Source organism: Acinonyx jubatus, chromosome B1 (assembly GCF_027475565.1).
Source record: "Acinonyx jubatus isolate Ajub_Pintada_27869175 chromosome B1, VMU_Ajub_asm_v1.0, whole genome shotgun sequence".
In the NCBI taxonomy this organism is placed as follows: Eukaryota; Metazoa; Chordata; class Mammalia; order Carnivora; family Felidae; genus Acinonyx; species Acinonyx jubatus.
Window position 1 is genome coordinate 155661574 of NC_069382.1, and position 19417 is coordinate 155680990.

The 19417-nt window shown below is 36.9% G+C and overlaps 1 long non-coding RNA gene across 1 annotated transcript; it reads left to right on the forward strand.

Annotated features, from left to right (window-relative positions):
• The first annotated feature begins 5937 nt into the window (after window positions 1-5937).
• On the forward strand, window positions 5938-9864 carry LOC128314252 (uncharacterized). Its single transcript, XR_008295747.1, has 3 exons — window positions 5938-6006; window positions 6099-6241; window positions 9303-9864. It is a non-coding gene; the product is annotated as an uncharacterized LOC128314252 (long non-coding RNA).
• The last annotated feature ends 9553 nt before the right edge of the window (window positions 9865-19417 follow it).

Below are 19417 nucleotides of genomic sequence, written 5' to 3' on the forward strand. Positions count from 1 at the left end.
GTGTTGTTGCTGTTGGCACATTTTTTTTCTATTGAGCTGTTGTTTTCTCTTTGATGTGTAGTTTTTCAAAAAAATAAATTCTAGATGCTAATTCTTTGTCAGCTTTATGTGTTGCAAATATCTTTACAGAGTTTGTAGCTCATCATTTCACTTTTATTTCTGGTAACTTTGGATGACTAGAGATTTGTAATTTAATGTTGTCAAGTTTATCATTTTTTTCTGATCACTTTTTTGTTCTTTGTGTCATGCATAAAAAAGTCTTCCCCAATCCTGGGTCATAAATATAATTTTGCTATAAGTTATGGTTTTTATTTCACATGTACCTATATAATCTACCTGGAATTCATTGGGAACTAGTGTGATGCACAGATTTCTTTCTCTCCATTTATATAATCCATTTTCACAGCACCATATAATTGAATAGTCTACTTTTTTTCTTTAATGATGTGCAATGGCACCCTATTTTTTATAGTTTCCAAATAAGCATGAGTCTGTTTGTCAGCTCTCTATTCTGCTTCTTTGATCTGGTGTTTACCATATGACCAGTTGATGCCTTGATTTCTACTGCTAAATAGAATTTCTACTGGCCCCCTGGTACCTATTTTAATTCATTAATATGACCAACAAATACTGGTTTCGCACACTATGCATCAGGAAATTTTCTAGGGGCTTTCATCAGAAAACCAAAGAAGCAAATCTCCCTACCTTCATCAAGCTTCTCTTGTAGTAGATAAGGTAGGCAATAACAAATAACAGACAGTACTGACTAATGATTGATACATGATGTGGAAAAAATAAAACTTAACAGGAAGACAGGAAGCTCCAGGGGTGGAAAAGCTACCATTTTATATAAGAGAAGGTACCTATTTGAACAGACATCTGAAGAAGGTAGAGGAGAGGGTCAATCAGATACCCAGAGGAAAACACTACTCAGAAAGAAATGGAAGTACAAAAGTTATGAATTTGACATTTTTATTTCCGAATATTTTTATATGAATGCTTAAAGTTTTGAAGAAACATAACCTCATTCTTCTTTTCTTTTAAAAATTTTTAATGTTTATTTTTGAGAGAGAGAGAGAGAGAGAGAGAGAGAGAGAGAGAGAGAGAGAGACACATAGATTGTGAGCAGGGGAGGGACAGGGAAAAAGGGAGATACAGAATACGAAGCAGGCTCCAGGCTCCGAGCTCCAAGCTGTCAGCATAGAGCCCGATGCCAGGCTGGAACCCATGAACCACAAGATCATGACCTCACCTAAATTCAGACGCTTACCTGACTGAGCCATCCAGGTGCCCCTCATTCTTCTTTAAAATAGTCTAGGCTTCCCCTGGCCATTTGCTTTTCTATATACACATTTATATATAAATTCTTTAGAGAACAATCTCTTACACTGTTATGCAGAAAGAGTTTACTATGGACTATTAACGTCTGATCCACTAAAATAACACTTTCTCCATTGATAATGTACAAGTTAAAATATAAATAAAATATTTATACAAGTCTATTTTCTTCCACTGAAAATAAGTAGTCTATAAGTCACAGATGAGCCTTCAGCATCCTAGAGTGCCTGATTAGAGGGCTTGGTGAACTTTTCTAGAAAATCAGGACAAGGCTGTTGTTAGTAAATTATACCCTTAATCTGGCCCCACCAGATCAGAATTCCAGTCTCTACAATGCGACTTTGATTCTGCGACCTCACACAAGAAAATTAACCACTTTGATTCCCAATTTTCTCATCAGTAAAAAGAGGGTCACAATATACTTGTTTCCTTTAGGAATATTGAGAGGAATAAATAAAATAATATATGTGAGTGTGTTTATCAGTAACTAGCTTAATACATGTTTGTAAGATTTGAATTAGGATATTCATGCAACTCCTGTTGTATATGGTTAGCCATGTTTTCTAGGAGTTAACTCAGGGTTTTTCCAGAGGCAACAAGCTCTTATGGATCAAAATAATTCCCATAATTATTCTCTTACAAAAAGTCCTTCAAGGGTCCCATTACCTGCAAGATAAAAAATTGAACTCAAACGTGGCATGCAACCCATTCATCATCTGGCTTCTGGACGATTTTCCAAACTCACCTCCATGCCCCTCCCATACATACCCAGATCCATCCCCACTCAGGATCTCTGCATATGCTGTTCCTACTTCCTAAAATGCCCTCTCCTCTTTTTTTCCTTAAGACTGTTGAAAGGTTACCAGTTCTGTGTCACTTTCTCTGTTACTTACAGGCACCGATAAGATATAATCCTGCGCTATTGAATCATTATTTTCCAAGTAAAAGACATTCATTTTTGTGTGTACTAAGGCTTTTAGGCCAGGTCCAATTTGATTGGTCTGAAGAGGATTATAAAATATAGGTGAATTAACACAGGGCAGAATCCTTTAAAACCTGTGACCTACAAAATTGGATGTGTCCTAATAGCCCAAGATAATACTGTTATTGGCTGAAAAATTTGGGCCAGCACCCCTTTATGACTCTGGAAATTTTACAATGACCTTAACAGAACACTGTATGATTCCTACAATTCAGTATGAGAAGCTCATCATTATTTGGTATTGAACAAAACATAATATAGATTGTATTTGGTCTTAAGTGCAGGTAATAGTACCTATCAGATGAAATCTTTAGAAATCTACAAGAAATTTATTTTCTGTGCTTCCTCTTGCCTGTAAAGGCACCGTCCTGATTTGGTAAGCATATTAATTGCTTTCTTTGTAGGGAGATCTATGCCTGGGAAATAAACTTGGCTGACCAGCCTATGAACCCAAATCATCTATTTTTTTGTATTGATTTAGCACTGACTCACTTAACCTATTAAAGCACCTAAAGCAGGGTGGAATTTCTCTTATATTTATTGCTCCTCCCAATAGCCTTGTGAAGTAAGTGGTCATAAATGGCAGTTGCAGAACTTGTGTGCCAAACTTCTGTATTGCATCCATTATACAACCCTCTCAGACACTGGCCAATTGAGCACTCAGATATAAATGTATACTGATAATTACATTTGTCTGGATTTTGTTTTGTCATTTTTTTCACTCCTTTATATGGTGCCAGGATTATAGCATAATGTTTTTATAATCTTTCCACAATTATATTTTCTCTTACTTGTTCATCTCCCATACAATGTTAGTATTATTTTTTTATACATTCCAATATCAGGTCCACAACACAATTTGATCCTCCTTTTCTCCTCTACCAAATGTATTTCTAGAAATGATGCTAAGAAAAACTTGCTTGCCTACAAAAACACCATTAAGAAAGTTCATTCTATTTGTTTTTTGGCCAGCATTGCCCATTTAGCAGACAATTTTATTGAGCTATGCATATTGATGCGTGCATCTTTTTGAAAGCTCATCATACAGTGACTCTGACATTGCTGTCTGGCTACAGACTATAAGGAGAAATTGTGAGGTTTATAAGGTATACAGCTATCAGAGCTAATTCTCATCTATACTACTACTGCATCACCTAGTTGGTTGTTCCTATTTATTACTCTATCTTCAAAGCTCTTAATTATTTCTATTGGCAGAGAATCCTATGCCTGAATTTTACCAAGCCAACTTTGTGAGATTTATATTGGAAAGTGCTACAGAAAATGTTTATTAAATTCCCTATGTTGAGTGTTTTCAACATGGTTATAAGGTATCAAAACACCGTATTTTTACTTGAGTAACCTCTCCAGCCTGGGTCTCATCTCCACTCTTTTATGGATCTAACTCAAATCCATTCTTCCAAATTCAGTTTAAGGGTTGCCTCCTCCGAGAAGACATTTTTTATTCACAGGTTGGTTTTGACACCCTTTTCTGTGCTTTCATATCAACCTGTAAACACAACCTGGACTTACCACGCTATACCTTAAGTTGTTGAATAAGAGTAAGTATTTCATCTTATTTGGGGTTGCAGCCTGAGCACAATGCCTCCAGGAGGCACTTAATAAATATTTAATGAATAAAGGCAAATGAATAGTGTTATTTTCTCTTTCTCTACTTCAGAAAGGTTCATTACTCAAAGTATGTAAATTTGTTTAATTTTTTTTTGCTCCAAATGAAATTCTGCATTCCTAACATGTATTAGGAGCCCCATAAATACTCGTGTAAGAAATGAATAAATAAATAAAATATAAACTTCCCAAGTGCTATTTTTGCTTTCAAGCTCTATACACCCTTAAGAGTAGGAGTAAGGATATAATCTTATTTTAAAATAAAATTCATGTTTTCCTGATGATCTTTTCAAAAAACAAAGTATAGGTGCAAACCCTGACCAAAAACAAAACAAAACAAAACAAAAAACTAAAGGCACTGACTTTACAATCCCACCCGTTCGAAGATTCCTGTATCTTTCAGCCAGCTTATATTCACTGTACACAGAATCTACAAATGATTTCACAGCATGCTTACATTTTAAACTTGGCTGTTATGAAGAAAATAGTCTGCCAAAGATAAACAAAGCATCTTTTAAAAATACATTTAAAAAACCTGTGAGACTTTTCTGACCAACTGCTTTATCAAAATGAGGTATCTACTGTTGCCAATTAGTACAGTGTTAACGAAAGCCATGCATTAAGGAGTTTATTGCTTCTTTTATTACACCTGCCCACACATAATCCTCATTCTACCTTTCTACCTGGCGGTGGAGATCAGTCTGATAAAAACATGCTACAGATGAATTACTCACAGAATGTCAAAAGGGAATGTTTCAGCACACATCCTAACACTATTCTGCAATTGTTATTTTTCATGGGTGTCCACATCCTAGTAATATATCCCTAGATTTGACTGTAATCTTGCCACTGAGCTCGCCTGTAGGTCTCATAAACTTGTTTTAGTGTAGCCTTAAGTCACAGATTCTGTGGAACCAGACAGACAGTACTACCCCATAACATCCATTAGAGAACACATCTGCACTTACATCTCCTACTAATAAACATTCCCACAGGGGAACCACATTCTGTCACACGGAAACACACAACATTACAAAGCCACCAGCCCAGCATGTGCCTATTGCCTTTGAAACTGGAGTAGCCATTTCTAACACATGTAAGCTTTTCAATTGTCCTTGTGTCCTCTTGATTCATAGATCCTAACATATTGAGGTATAAAAATAGAGTTTGCTTATACTTTGAGTGATTTAGGAGAAATGGGTTCAAAAATATTTGGTAATTATTTTTGGAAAGCCCCCCAGGTTAGAATCTAAAAAAGTGGATGCATTTGAAGTTTTGGGAAATGAATGCACAAACAGTGGAGCTTTTGTCTCATGTTAGGACCCACATTCTAACTGTTCCCAAATGCAGTGCAGTGGGTTGAATGGTGGCCCCTAAAATCATATGTCCATATGCTAACCCCTAAACCCCATGAATACAACCTTATTTGGAAAAGGGGTCTTTGCATATGTAATTAAATTAAAGAACTTGCAATGATATAACCCCGGATTATCTGGGTGTGTCCTAAATCCAATAACAAGTGTCTTTATAAGAGATAGAGGTAAAGGGCAGACATAGAAAGGGGGCCATGTAAAAACAGCAGGAGAGACTGGAGTTTTGCAGCCACAAGCCAAGGAACACCTGGAACCACAAGAAGCTGGAAAAGAGGAGGAAAAATTCTCCCCAACAGCCTTCAGAGAGATGAAGCCCTGCAAATACCTTGATTTCAGACTTCGGGCCTCACAACTATGAAAGAATATCTATTGGTTTAAGCTACCAAGTTTGTGTAAATGTGTTATGTCAGCCCTATAAAACTAAAATAGGCAGTTTGTAACAAAGATGCAGCAACTGAAAGGGAAGCACATATTCTGTAGTAAGGAATTCTGCCAGAGATGTTCAAAGTGAGGAAGCTTCAGGACCCATACTTCCAAGGAAGGGGTACCAGTAATGTCTTAATACAATCAGATGTTCTTCTAGAATTCTCTTTCCACTCTAACTTCCCTTGTATACCTACTCCCCATTTGTTTTGACAGACTGGAGGTCCCCAGATGATCTAGAGAGCCAACTAATGAGAAGTTGAGGTCAGGATATATTTTATTTGGATTTATTGGGTTATATTTACATGGTTCTTGTTCATTTATATGTTGAATTTATGTTAACTGTTCTGCTGTAGGAATGGCTCCCAAGAACACACTCTACTGACAACTGACCTGATGAGTTTAACCCCAAAATGCAGGACCAGACATAGCATCATGATAGGTCATGTCCTGAGACTTCTGACATCAGAACTACATTTGTAGAGGAGAAAAAAATGAGGTGAGAAATATAAAAATCCAGAAGCTAGTCTGAAAATAATTCTTACAATCATTAGATATGTAAAATTGTAAGCTCAACTCTCACTGAATTGAGTCAACATGAAATTTCATTTATCAAGAATATACATAATACTACAATATATATAATTACGTATACACCCCACACTATCACAAGGACTAGAATGTACTAGCTTCCCCATCTTGTAGGGCACTAAGCCATAGCAATCCTACAAACTGCAAGAATATCTGTGTATGAAGTCATGTGTCTTGTGCAACCCAACTCTCAATAATGAAAAAAAGAAATTCCCATTGACCACATAGAGAAAAACTTTTAAATAGAGGTTATCTTTATAGAAATTTATTTTATAAAATTGTTGTCATAAGAAGAGGTGATCAAAATCATACAGCTAGAAAGTGTACTTAATAAATATAGAGTTAGTTGTACCAGGTAATAAATTCCTGAAAACATGTTATTTTTTAAAATTATATAATGTTTCTGATATTTGTTATCTTTGAAAAATTGTTTTCATTTATTGTGATTTCTCATTATAAATGAATATTCACTTTTGTGCTATATATTGTATCCTTTTCCTCAGAGGGCTCCCCAGATTTTATATGTATTGGCTCTATAAAACCTAGATTGGCCCTTGCTGCCAGGATATCAGTTCAGGTTTGGGGGAAAGAAAGGCTGGGAATTGTGACCTTGGATGTACAGGAAAATCAAGTCTCTATTTGGGAATATTTTAATTTATGTTGAATGATTTTGAATGTATCTCATTCTTTTGTAGTGGTAATGATGTTATGAATTTTCTTTCTTGAGGTTCAATGTCTTTACATGTATTTATTACAATTTTCTCTACAGATAGCTGAAATACATGCAGCATGGTATTAGTGATATTTTTTAGATGAGAATATAAATTGTGAGGGATATCTGACCTGTGTGAGCTCACATGCTTTGAAGCAGAACTAGGACCCGAACTTAACATTTTGACTTAACATCTCTAGTCCTCCATGAGATGGCTAACTGTCACCTTCTTAGGAAAGAGATTTTTTACAAAATGCTTCTTGGATTATATTTCTGAATGCATAAATTTACATCCAAATAACAAATTAATTGATAACCAAGTCTTTAGGGAACCATTTCAGCTTTATCTGCCTTCAACTAGTTCAGAAAAGCAATCTGTGCCTGATGGTATACAGGTACCTGTGGGTTTTTCATGTTGAGAGGACTATGGAAGAGGTCTTTTTGTTGTTTATTTACTTTTCAAAGCTCTTCTATCAAAAGTCACATTTGGCATCTCCTCATAAGGGAGATATGCTCTCCTTCCTAAATCAAGCCTTATAGAAGTATCTTCCAGGGGCACCTGAGCGGCTCAGTCACGTAAGTTGGACCTGAGTCCAACTTCGGCTCAGGTCATGATCTTGTGGTTCATGAGTTCAAGCCCCATGTCAGGCTCTGTGTTGACAGCTTGGAGCCTGGAGCCTGCTTCAGATTTTGTGTCTCCCCTGTTTGCTCTCTCTTGAAAATAACCATTAATTTTTTTTCTTAAGTTTATTTATGTTTATTTTCAGAGAGAGAGGGGAGGTAAGGGATGGAGAGAGAGGAAGAGACAATCCCAAGCAGACTCCACACTGTCAGAGCAGAGCCCAACGTGGGGCTCAAACCCATGAACCGTGAGATCATGACCTGAACCGAAATCAAGAGTTGGATACTCAACCAACTGAGCCACCCAGGTGCCCCCCACAATTTTTTTTAAATTTTTTTTAACATTTATTTATTTTTGAGACAGAGAGAGAGAGAGAGAGCATGAACAGGGGAGGGTCAGAGAAAGAGGGAGACACAGAATCTGAAACAGGCTCCAGGCTCTGAGCTGACAGCTCAGAGCCCGACGCGGGGCTCGAACCCACGGACCGTGAGATCATGACCTGAGCCAAAGTCAGACGCTTAACCGACTGAGCCACCCAGGTGCCCCTCCAATTTTTTTAAAAGTATCTTCTAACTGCCTCTCCACATCCTTCCTTCCCACCTCCATATGTGGAGAGGCCACCACACGAGCAAAGCAACATACCTTTGAAAGGCCTGGGTGCAACAAGGCAAAATGCTGTGCACATCACCCTTGTCAGAAAGGTAGAAGGTCAGGAAGAGAGAGAAGTATGGTCACTAAGAGCCATCTAAAAAAAAAAAACCAAAAAAGCAAAACAAACAAAAACAAACAAACAAACAAAAACCTCTTTATCCACGAATATATAGCATGTAAAGTTTGGCTTTGCCTAGGTGGGGTTGTATATAGAATACTAAACTGAAAATCAGAAAATGTGGGTTCCAATCCAAACTCTGCCACTAAACAGCCTGTGTGACTTGAGCCACACCCCCTGCTTTCTGAGTCTCTGTTCCTTCATCTGTAAAATGAGGCATCTCTGTTTCATGATCTGTAACTTGCCTGCCAGCTCTAAAAGGCCTTGGTCCTACTTTACATACACACTGGATCACATATGTCCAAAAGAAGCACAGTTTTGGAGAAGGCTAGAAACGATTTACAGGGAGAAGGCAGGCAAGCAGGATGAAGAATGGAAGGATGAAGGGGTGACTTTCTCCCTATAGGAAACAGACATCACTATGAACTCTAAATTAGAAGTTATCCTCAAGAAAAGCCTCTATGCATAGATCTGCAGTCGCCTGAGAGACAACAGAAGAAAATCACCGCTTGACAGTGCTGCAGCAGGACTGCAAAAAAAAAAAAAAAAAAGGAAAGAAGATCCAACACCAACCAAGGCAGGAAATGTAAGGAAGAATTAAGCCCCATATTTTGTTTTGTTGTCACTTACAGGAATAAATGCCCAAAGTCTCTGTTGTATTAGTGTCATATGAAGTTACAATTTTCTAAGATCAGTTTTTATAAGTCTAGCAAAATCCTATTTGTATAGAGTGGGTCAAGACTAGGGTCATTCCAAAAAAGTTATTTTCTCCCCACCCCCAAAAAAAAGGGGGGGGGAGAAGTTGACAAGGTATTCTCATGCTCTAAGTGTCAGGACTAATCTTGAGTCTCCTTCCATTTCTGCAGTGGCCTGAATCCTGACTGCTGAGAGAGTCATGGGAGCACCTGTCACCATGGAAGGAACTGAAAAGCAGGCAGGAGAGAGGTTTCCCAGATTCTCTGCTTTCTTGTTCCCTGTGAAATGTGTCACTTCTTTCATTTTGAAGAATCTAGGGATATGGCATTAAATTGGTACGAAGTGTGATAGAGTAGAAAGTTGTACAGCGCAAAATGAATGCTATTTCTTCAAGTCTGTTTAACCTTTGGAATTCTAGCGAGGTGCTGAGAGGTACTGCCATCACAGCATGCCTATCAATCAGATAGGTGGAAAATTACTATGCTCTCTGGCTATTTTCTCAGAAAAAGAATTACATTGTGTTTTCATTAATACCATATTCTTTAAGAAATTGTAATTATTCCAGATGTGATGTAAAAGCCATGTGTATGCATATATACATACATATACACACACCCACACACGCATATCACACACATATACACGTATAAACACACCCTAAAATTTAAACTAAAGTCCTTAGAGATTGAGAATTCATTGATTGAGTGATTGATCTGGTTGATTAAATAAATAACTGGCATAATTAACTGAGAAAATATTTTTATTACGTGTAGGAATAACCCTTCTGAAATTTTCTACTAGGCATTCTATTTTTGTAAATAGAATATATTGGATGAATTTCATTATTCTTTGATGACCGAAATCTTGAGACGTTTTAGATTTGTCCATAGGAAGGGTTTTTCATTGTTCTGTCATAAGAATAGATAAAATAACTCAGATTTGGACTTATTTCCATGTATACAGACTGTTGTAACTATTTTCAAATCACCAATAGGTGCGGATTGGTAGTGCTATTCCCCTTAAAATTTACTATTTTTCTCTCTCACATACACAAAAAGGATTCTAGTTATTACAGTGCTAATAATTGGTTTTTAGATAATCAAATTTCATTCTACTGGCATATTTCTAGCAATACCTGGAGATTTTATCCTCTTCTTATCTTGTTATCCCATTTGCTTCTCCATCTCAACTATCAGAAATACCAGTGATGTTCAAATCTGTATTCAGGCCAGATCTCATGCCTGAGTTGCAGACCCACATTTCTGTCAGTATGATAGCCACCCCCACTTTGATATCCCACAGATTCCTCTTACACCATACACAAACCTAAACCTGACATACCCCCTCCTAAACCTCTCCACCTATATTCTTGACATCTTTTTGCCACATACACATATCTGCAAATTACCCTAGATTCTGCTCTCTCCATCACCTTCCATATGCAATTAGCCACTTTACTGGCTATATGGTTATATTTAATCACATTCATTCCCTATGTCATAATGAAATCCAACTCTTTCTCTTCATCTACTCTGCTACATTCCTGGTTCAGTTCTCATCACCTCTCACCTGAACTTGCTCCCTTCCTACCCATCTGCCACACTATGACTAGAGTGCTATTTCTAAACTCAAATTAGGTATATCTCTGAAGGACCCTGACAAATGCAGCCACCTTCACTAATCTCTTCTCACCTCTCCTACCTCTTAATGTGGAGGGTATCTGAACTCAGATGGTCCCCTTCTCTTCTCTGTCTACACCTATTCCCTTGGCAAGTTAATCTAGCCTCATACTTTGCATTGACAAATCTCAAAGTTGTATTTCCTCAGCCCAAGATCTCTTCCCTAGACTTCAGATTCCTGTCCACCTAATTAGTTGATATGTCCACCTATCTCTTGAATATCTCAAATTTTGCATTTCCAAAACTGAGATTCTTATATCCCATCTTGCCATGTTCTAAATCTCAGTTCACGGCAACACTATCTTGCCCATTGTTCATGACATAATATTTAATGTCATCCTTGCCTCTTCTCTTTTTCTCACAATTCACACCCAATCCACCAGCAAATCCTGCAAGCCATAGCTTCAAGATACATCCCAAATATAACCACTTCTTACTACCTTCACTTCTAATGCCCTCTTCCAGGTTATACTTGGATTATTTACAAAAGCCTTCCAAACTTTCATCCTGCTTCCACCTTTGCCTACTATGGGTTATTATCAAAATAGCCAAACTGGTCCTGATAAGACATAAGTAAGATAATGTCACTGAGATCAAAATCTTTCAATGGCTTCCTAACTGTCTCAGTTTAAAAGGCAGAATCAGAGTATAGGCTTAAAAAAGTCTAACCAGTCTGGCCACCCACTACCTCTTGGATATTACCTTCTATCCTTATCCCCTATCTTAGCCAAATTGGTCTCTCTCTTGCTCATGAACAAGTAAAGATAATCACATCTTGGGGTCTTTGTATTTGCTCTTCTCTGTACATACAATACACTTTTCCTAGATTCTGGAATGGCTCACTATTTCACCTCCTGCTGGTCTCCATTCAAATACCACTTTCTCAGTGATACTTTTTCTAAACATCTTACTGATAATTGCAGTCCAGTCCCTCCCACCTACCAACACCATAATTCCGCATCCCTTTTCTGTTTAATTTTCCTATGAAGAAAGTATTATCCTTTGAATATATATACATTGCATTTTTTTTGTATCTTCGTTTACTAGAATGTAAGTTCCATACCTCAGAGCTTTTTGTTGGTTTTATCTATGTTGCATTACAGTGTCTAGAACTATGTAGGCACTTCATAAATATTTATTGCATAAATGATGAGTACATTAGGCTTTCTATATATCATGCCACCTAGAGAGATGAAGAGAAGTTTAATAGAAGTAAAATCAGTTTAATGAAAGCTATAGTACATTATATTGAAGTAGAGGGCTGATTCCAAAGAATGATTTAGTGTGAAACAGTAACTTCATCAAAGAACAAACAAAAAACCCCACTTATTTTGTGTAATCACAGCGCACAACTCCAATAAAGTGGAAGTATGAGGGAGAAACTGCAAAAAAAAAAAGTGTTGATAGAAGGAAGAATACACTTTTAGGGCTCTGCAGGCTGGCTGGAAAGCTTAGTTATATATTAATTGGATTCAGAGTGATTTGGAGGGATGCATAATCCCCTGAAGTAACATGAAAAGTGATGAAAGAAATGGGGAAAAGAGGACATGAGGGAAAAGAACAGGAAAAACTTAGAGAGTAAGCGATTAAAACAGCATGACTGAGACATGGAACTGGTTAGTCTTAATTGGATAGGGAAATATTACCAATTCCCTGTGAAAGATAGGTCAAAATAAAATCACACTAGTATAATGAGTTTCTAAATAACTGTTAAATCTATTTTAACAGCTTAAAAAGACTTTAAATGTGAAGTTGACCATAGTGTGTGTGTTAATCAAGAAACACTCACTACTGTAACACACTACCCTAAAATCTGAAAAAGTCTAATCTAATAAAGATTTCTTTTTCCTACACTTTCATCACAGTCCAATGAGGGAGGGTTACGAGGGGAGCTCTGATTCATAGTCACTTAAGGATCCAGTCTCCTCCATTTAGTGACTTTGTAATCTTCCAGGTCCTTGGAGTTTCCCACCTGTCTCCACCTTTTGGAAGGCCCCAAAAGCCACCTGTCAAGAACTGTGAAGGGTCTGAGATTAAAATTTTATCCAATTTGCAAACTAAAAGTTAGCCTGACACAGTTTCATGGATGTTAGTAAAGGACATGAAACTCCTGGATCAGAGACAAAAGATAATTTATTACACACAGCAAAAGCAGTAGCCATAGGATCAGCAATTTTTTTGGCCAGTTGCCAGAGCCCCAAATGCCCCATGTGAAGAGGATCAGAAGATGCCTGCTCTACACTGGATTACAGAAGAAGAAGCATGAGCCTACATAACCCAAATCTTTTGTAATAAGCAGTAATCATGCCTAATCCTTGCTCTAGAGAGAAATAGTAGCACCACCTTTCACTGTTGAATGTTATACAAACATCTTTGAAAAGATGTTTCAGAACAAACAGTAATCAATGCCTTAGACGCATGATATACAGAAGTACAGGAGAGCCATGGTGAATTTTGTCCTAAACAACCACGTGCAATTAACTAGTTCTCAATTACTTAAGGATACTGAACAAACCATATCTAATGAGCTATTAACACCTTGACATATCTGGACCTAAAGCTCTTAATATGTGATCTAAAACTGTTAATATTATGTTCTTATGCAGATTAATCGAGATTCAGAGCACCTATGTTCCATCTATCCCCATGAAAGTGAAGAAAAGCAGAAGTAGTTGCAAAATCAGGGCATTCAAAAGTATACAAGGTTTTGTGTAACTAATATTATGCTTTATGTATTATTATTATTCTGTGTTGTATTGTTGAACACAATTATTTGTAAATTAACTTTGTGCTAAAACATTTATATCATTGCCCCGATACTTAAAATGATAAAGCAAACTAATTCTTGAAGCAAGCTTAGGTTAAAAATACCATCTATATGGCACCTGGGTGGTTCTGTCAGTTAAAGGTCTGACTCTTCATTTCAGCTCAGGTCATGATCTCCCAGTTTATGAGATTGAGCTCCACGTTGGGCTCCCAAGAGCAAAGGCTGCTTGGGATTCTCTCTGTCCCCCTCTCTGCCCCCTACCCACTCACTTCTCTCTCTCTCTCTCTCTCTCTCTCTCTCTCTCTCAAAATAAATAAATAAACATTAAAAAAAATCAAAGTCCTCTGTTCTCTGATCTCCATTTCCCACTTCCCACCATCCTCACCTCTTGAACTGTCTCTTCTGGTGGTTAACTCTCTGATATTCTTTATTTTGTTACTTTTTGATTCCTTCTGTTTTAGGTAGAGTTCCTACATGGTCCCAATTTATTCAAGTTATCCCAATGTAATTATTAAAAGTGTCTCCTTTTGGGGTGCCTGGGTGGCTCAGTTGGTTAAGCAACTGACTCTTGATTTCAGCTCAGGTCACAATTTCATGGCTCATGAGATTGAGCCCCATTTTGGGCTCCATGCCAACAGTGTAGAGCCTGATTGGGTTTTACTCTCTCCTCTCTCTCTGTCCCTCTCCCTACTAGCTCATGCATGCACTTTCTCTCAAAATAAAACATTTAAAAAAAAATACCATCTATGAAAGACACATCATCCCTGTGATGAGATGCTGAGGTGGCCAAAGGAGAAAGGCTCATATGTGGATATGATTAAAGGTACATGCTAATTTTTAAAAAAATTAAATACCCTGGGGCACCTTGGTCTACCAGGAAAAGTACTGATGTCAGAGTCAAAACAATCTTAAAGCTTATTCCAGAATTGTTTACTTAGTTTCATTAAAATTTTTTTTATTCAACTAAAATTTATTAAGCATCAAATTTATGCTAGGCTAAGCACTGATGCTAAACTAGTGAACCACCATTATTAATTTCAGAGATTATAATTGGAAAGACATACTTATAAATAAATATAATGCACTACCATAGTGATATGAGCAGAGATATATGGCACATGCTATAATTTGTACAGACAGCTGTTGAACATGACAGAAAGAGAAACTATCTCTTCGTGAGGGTCTCTTTACTAATTCATGGGAGTCTCCATGGTAGTGACATTGGATCTAAGTCATTGAAAATAAATTGGAGATGCCCAAAAGGCCAATGTAAGAAATAAATTGTAGAGAGACTGAACTATAAACATGAAGACTAGAAGACATGATAAGGCATGCTGTGAAATGAGAGAAATCAGTTCCTTATGGTAGAAGCATTGAGAGTTAAAGAAAATGGCTTGTGAGTTGGGAATGTAGTTGGGACCAAATTTTGACAAGCTTCGAATCACAAGAAAGAGGTCTGGATTTATACTGATAGCAATAAGGAAGTTAGACATATTTTATTCCTGGTCCCACCTAATGCAAGTGTAGGCTCAAATAAAGTATGTTCATCAATGTAAAGTTCCATTTAGTTATTGTCATTTGTACTGCAATTTAAAATTTTTCCCTATTCATATTTCAACAAACATATGTTGAATGTTTACTATATGCCAGATGCTGTGCTAGGTTCTAGGTGCTAGAGACTCCACTATGACTAAGATGTGATTTCCGCCTTCAAGAAGTTCACAACCTAATCTCTATGATAAATCCAAAAATACATTTAAAAATAAATAAAGGAAAGAAGAAATAAGTGAATAACATGGCAATTCAGTGCTGTGATGCTTTGAGATAATGCACACAAGGTATTACAAGAGCGAGTAATGGGGGGCCTTCAGGAATGAGCAACAGATACCTGGTGGCAATGACCCAACATCAAAGTTGAGTCCCACCAACTGAAAAGTGGGGACTCACAGAGTAGGCAAAAGCAAATGCAATGAGATCTCACTGGTAAAGAAGCAAAAGAGATCAAGGGAACAATAATGACAGATGAGTAAAGTTGTACCTACTGCCTTGGCCTTTAAGCTCCCAAATGTCCTAGACCTTGCCTTTTTCTCTGATTGACTTCACCCCCTTCTATCCTCTCCCTTGCTCTCACTATGCTCCATCCAGAACAACTTTCTTCTGTTTTGCAAACATATTCAATGTCATTTCTTTAGAGAAGACTTTCTTTTTCAATCTACCTAATGTAGCCTATTTTACCATTGCAAATCTCTGTCATATTACCCTATCCCATTTCCTTTATATAGCATTTATCAGTACCTGATAAATTACATTTATTTACTTTATGTGTATTTGTTGCCTGTAGCCCCTTATAGATTCTGAGAACATAAAACTTAATTCTTGTATTCACAATTATGTATCCAGTACACAGAATAGTGCAACAATAGATGCACAATAAATGCTGGAATAATGAATGAACTAAGAAATTAATGGAAGGTATGTCATCATCATATTTATAATTTGGAAAGGTACCCAAATTGTAGTGAGGGGAAGGGTATATTAAGAAAATCAATAACAGAGGAAAATAATTTGGGCAGAAAATGATGAGGCTCTGAACTAAGTTATTATTGGTAGAAAGGCAAAGGAGAGGTTAGATATGAAAGGAGGTGACAAGTGGACAGTGAGGTCTTTTGCTGAGATATGGATTCAAAAAGGAAAAGAAGATGGATCCAATTTTGGACAAAGTACAAAAATATAAAGTGCAGATTTAGATCAGCTGTGAAGAAAAATCCCTGGGGCTCCATCTTGTGACTAGTCCCATTGGGAACATAGCAATCGCATTAAATGCTGCTTGTACCCATAAAATGTGTTTATTAATCTCTCCCTCCATACAATACCTGTGAAGGACTTTTTTTTTACGGGGTTATATCAACTCAATCTCTACTTTAGAAAATTGGAATCATTATTATCATAGTTTTATTATTACTACCTATAGCTAGTACAAGTCCCTTCTAGAATAGCTATAATTCACAAAAATGCAGCATAATACAAAGTTCTCCCTATTTGCTCCTCCAAGATAGGTGCTGAAATATAATTTAACATTTTCCAACCATAATCAGGTTTCTTATTTAATCTCTCGGTAGAAGATTCTCATTGGTTCTCATTTCTTCTGATTTAGCTTATCTTTCCTACTCAGAACTGTCTTGTGAAAAGCAAAATGCACATTTGTAACTTTTATTGTCAGTGAAATTGTTTTATCTATGTTAAGTGTGAACAGATAAGCAGGGCCTATAGCAACTGATAGTCAACAGAACCCAAATTTCTGAATTAGGATATCTTGAAAATCTGTGCTTATATTTAAGGCTTTCATTTAAAGTTTGACATTTGAGGGATTTAATGACAAAATACTTTGACAATACATAAAATGCTATTATCTTAAGTGTGATACACTGATGTAACTGTCCCACCTCCAAAAGTGCTAAAGTATTGTACAGTTAGGGAACATTGCTAAAGATGAGGAGGTATTTTTAAAATTTATCTTCTCTTTGAAGAAATGTTAATTTTAAAACTTAAAATCAAATATAGACACAAAAATTTTAAATAGTCTCCAAAAATAGAATGAATTTCTATCCTTTCTTGCCTTAAGTTACAACTATGAAGTTGTTAACGAATATTAACATTATTCGTTATTCGTTATTCGAATTTAATATTATTTATTATGTATTTTAACAACTTCCTAGAAAAGCAGAAGTCTGGCTGAACACCCTCTGATACTTTAACATAAGTAAGGCATCCCTACAAAGTAAATTCTATAGCCAGCTTTTAAGACCCAAGTCTAAAAAAAAAGGAAGGGGATGAATAGTGTGCATGAACCTTTCATCTATTTGATAATCTGCTGATAAGATTATCTATTTGATAATCCAAATCTGCACCTTCATACATTTTTTTTTCATTTTGTAATTTCCTCTGTATTTTGAATTTTAGTTGTTATATTCAGAGGGTATAATATCGCTTCATTGGCCATAGGGACGTTGTCTGGCGGAGGGAAATAGCCAAAAAAGAAGAAGGACAAGGAGAAGGAAAAGAGGAAGGGGAAGAAGAAGAGGAAGAAGAAAAAGAAGGAGGAGGAGGAGGAGAAGGAGAAGGAAAAATAGTCTTAGAAATGAATGAATATGCTAAATGTTCATAATTTGGGGGGAAAAAGGCAGGGAGAGCTTCTAAGCTCCTGTTAAGCCAACAAGGATAACTCCAAGGATTCCCTGTACAGAGGAGTCAGGTTTTTTTCTAGACTGCTCTGAAAGGCTTTTACAACAGAGTAGCCTGAGGCACAGAAAAGCAGGCAGGGAATGTTCTGGTAACTCCTAAATGGCTTACAGGCCCAGAAGCAGAACATCTAAACACTTACCCATGGGAAGTCTTATTAATTTAAATAAGAAATATTTATGGTTGTTTTTGATTAGAGACTCAAAAATCTCTATGAAACCTTCATTTACATTCTAGTTAAACTTTCAAGAGTTACCCACTCCCTGAAGACCAGTGACTGAGCTTTTAAAGGTGAAATTACTCACATAACTCTGGCCAGCTTGGGTTAAAAATGCAAAAGACTCTTGCTTATTAACCAAACAAGAGTCAGAACAAATTAATAAGAGGTGATCAACCAGAGACCTATATTACTGTATCATTTCTCTCGACTAAGAAGTGGATTAGATTTTGGAAAATCAGAAAAGTTCAGAAAAACAGTTTTGTTTATAATTCAAAGGGGAAGTGTTGGCTACCAAGAGGAAACACCAAGGAATTTAGGGGTGATGGGACTGTTCTGATTGTTGATTATCATACTACTATACACATTTGTTAATACTCATGAAACTGTCCTAAAAAAGAGAAATTTTACTATATATAAATTCAAAATTAAATGTACAAAGGGGAAGTGGAGTATATAAAGACACTTTCATTTGGGGACAAAATTCCAGCTATACACTTGTGATTATGAGTACTCTTTTGATTCATAGTTTATTAGAATGCAGCAGTGGGGCACACCATTAACAAATTAGATTTTTTTTAATGGCCAGATTAATTAGTTTTGCCAATATAAGAGTAGTCTTATAGAACCTAAATTATTCTGATTCTAGAAAGAATTTTATTCTAGAAAGAAACATTTTATCTAATTCTAGAAAGTTGGCTTCTTACAAAGCGTTCCCCATTTGCCCTCACCGACACACTCACACACACACACACACACACACACACACCCCTCAAGGGGACTTCTCCTAACAAGCCCCTATTTAGTGTCTGCTGTGACCAACTGCCTTGCACATAATAGGTCATAAGCCCTCAAGTCCACTCTCTTGACCCCTGATGAGGTATTTTCCTCTGGTACATCCCAAAGCAGCAAATCCCTCCCAATGCCAAAATTCTACGTTGTTGTATGAGACCCAGACAGCATTCCAGGCATAAAATGAGAATTATGCCTCCCTTTCTGCAGTAATCAGACCTAAGCCTGAGGCCAAGCTGAAGACCAGCTATTGTACTGCCCTACCTTCTCACCAGACATACTGCACACACCTCATTTCTCTTCCTTCATCCCTAAGCTAAGCACACAAAAGTTCATTATACAGATAAACTCACAAAATTCAATGTCCATGGATCTTCCACTGACACCTAAACAGTATGAGTCTTCTCTGAAGGCTCCACTACCCTTCCCTACTACCACTGCACTCCCTACTGCTGCTGGCAGTTAATCAACCAAAGCTATTAAGAAAAATTGGATTTTGTACTAAATTGCAAGAAACCAGAAAATAATGAATAGGAAAAGGGAGGAGTCCAATTGCTCTAGACCTTAGGACTATCTCCGATATACGGCATT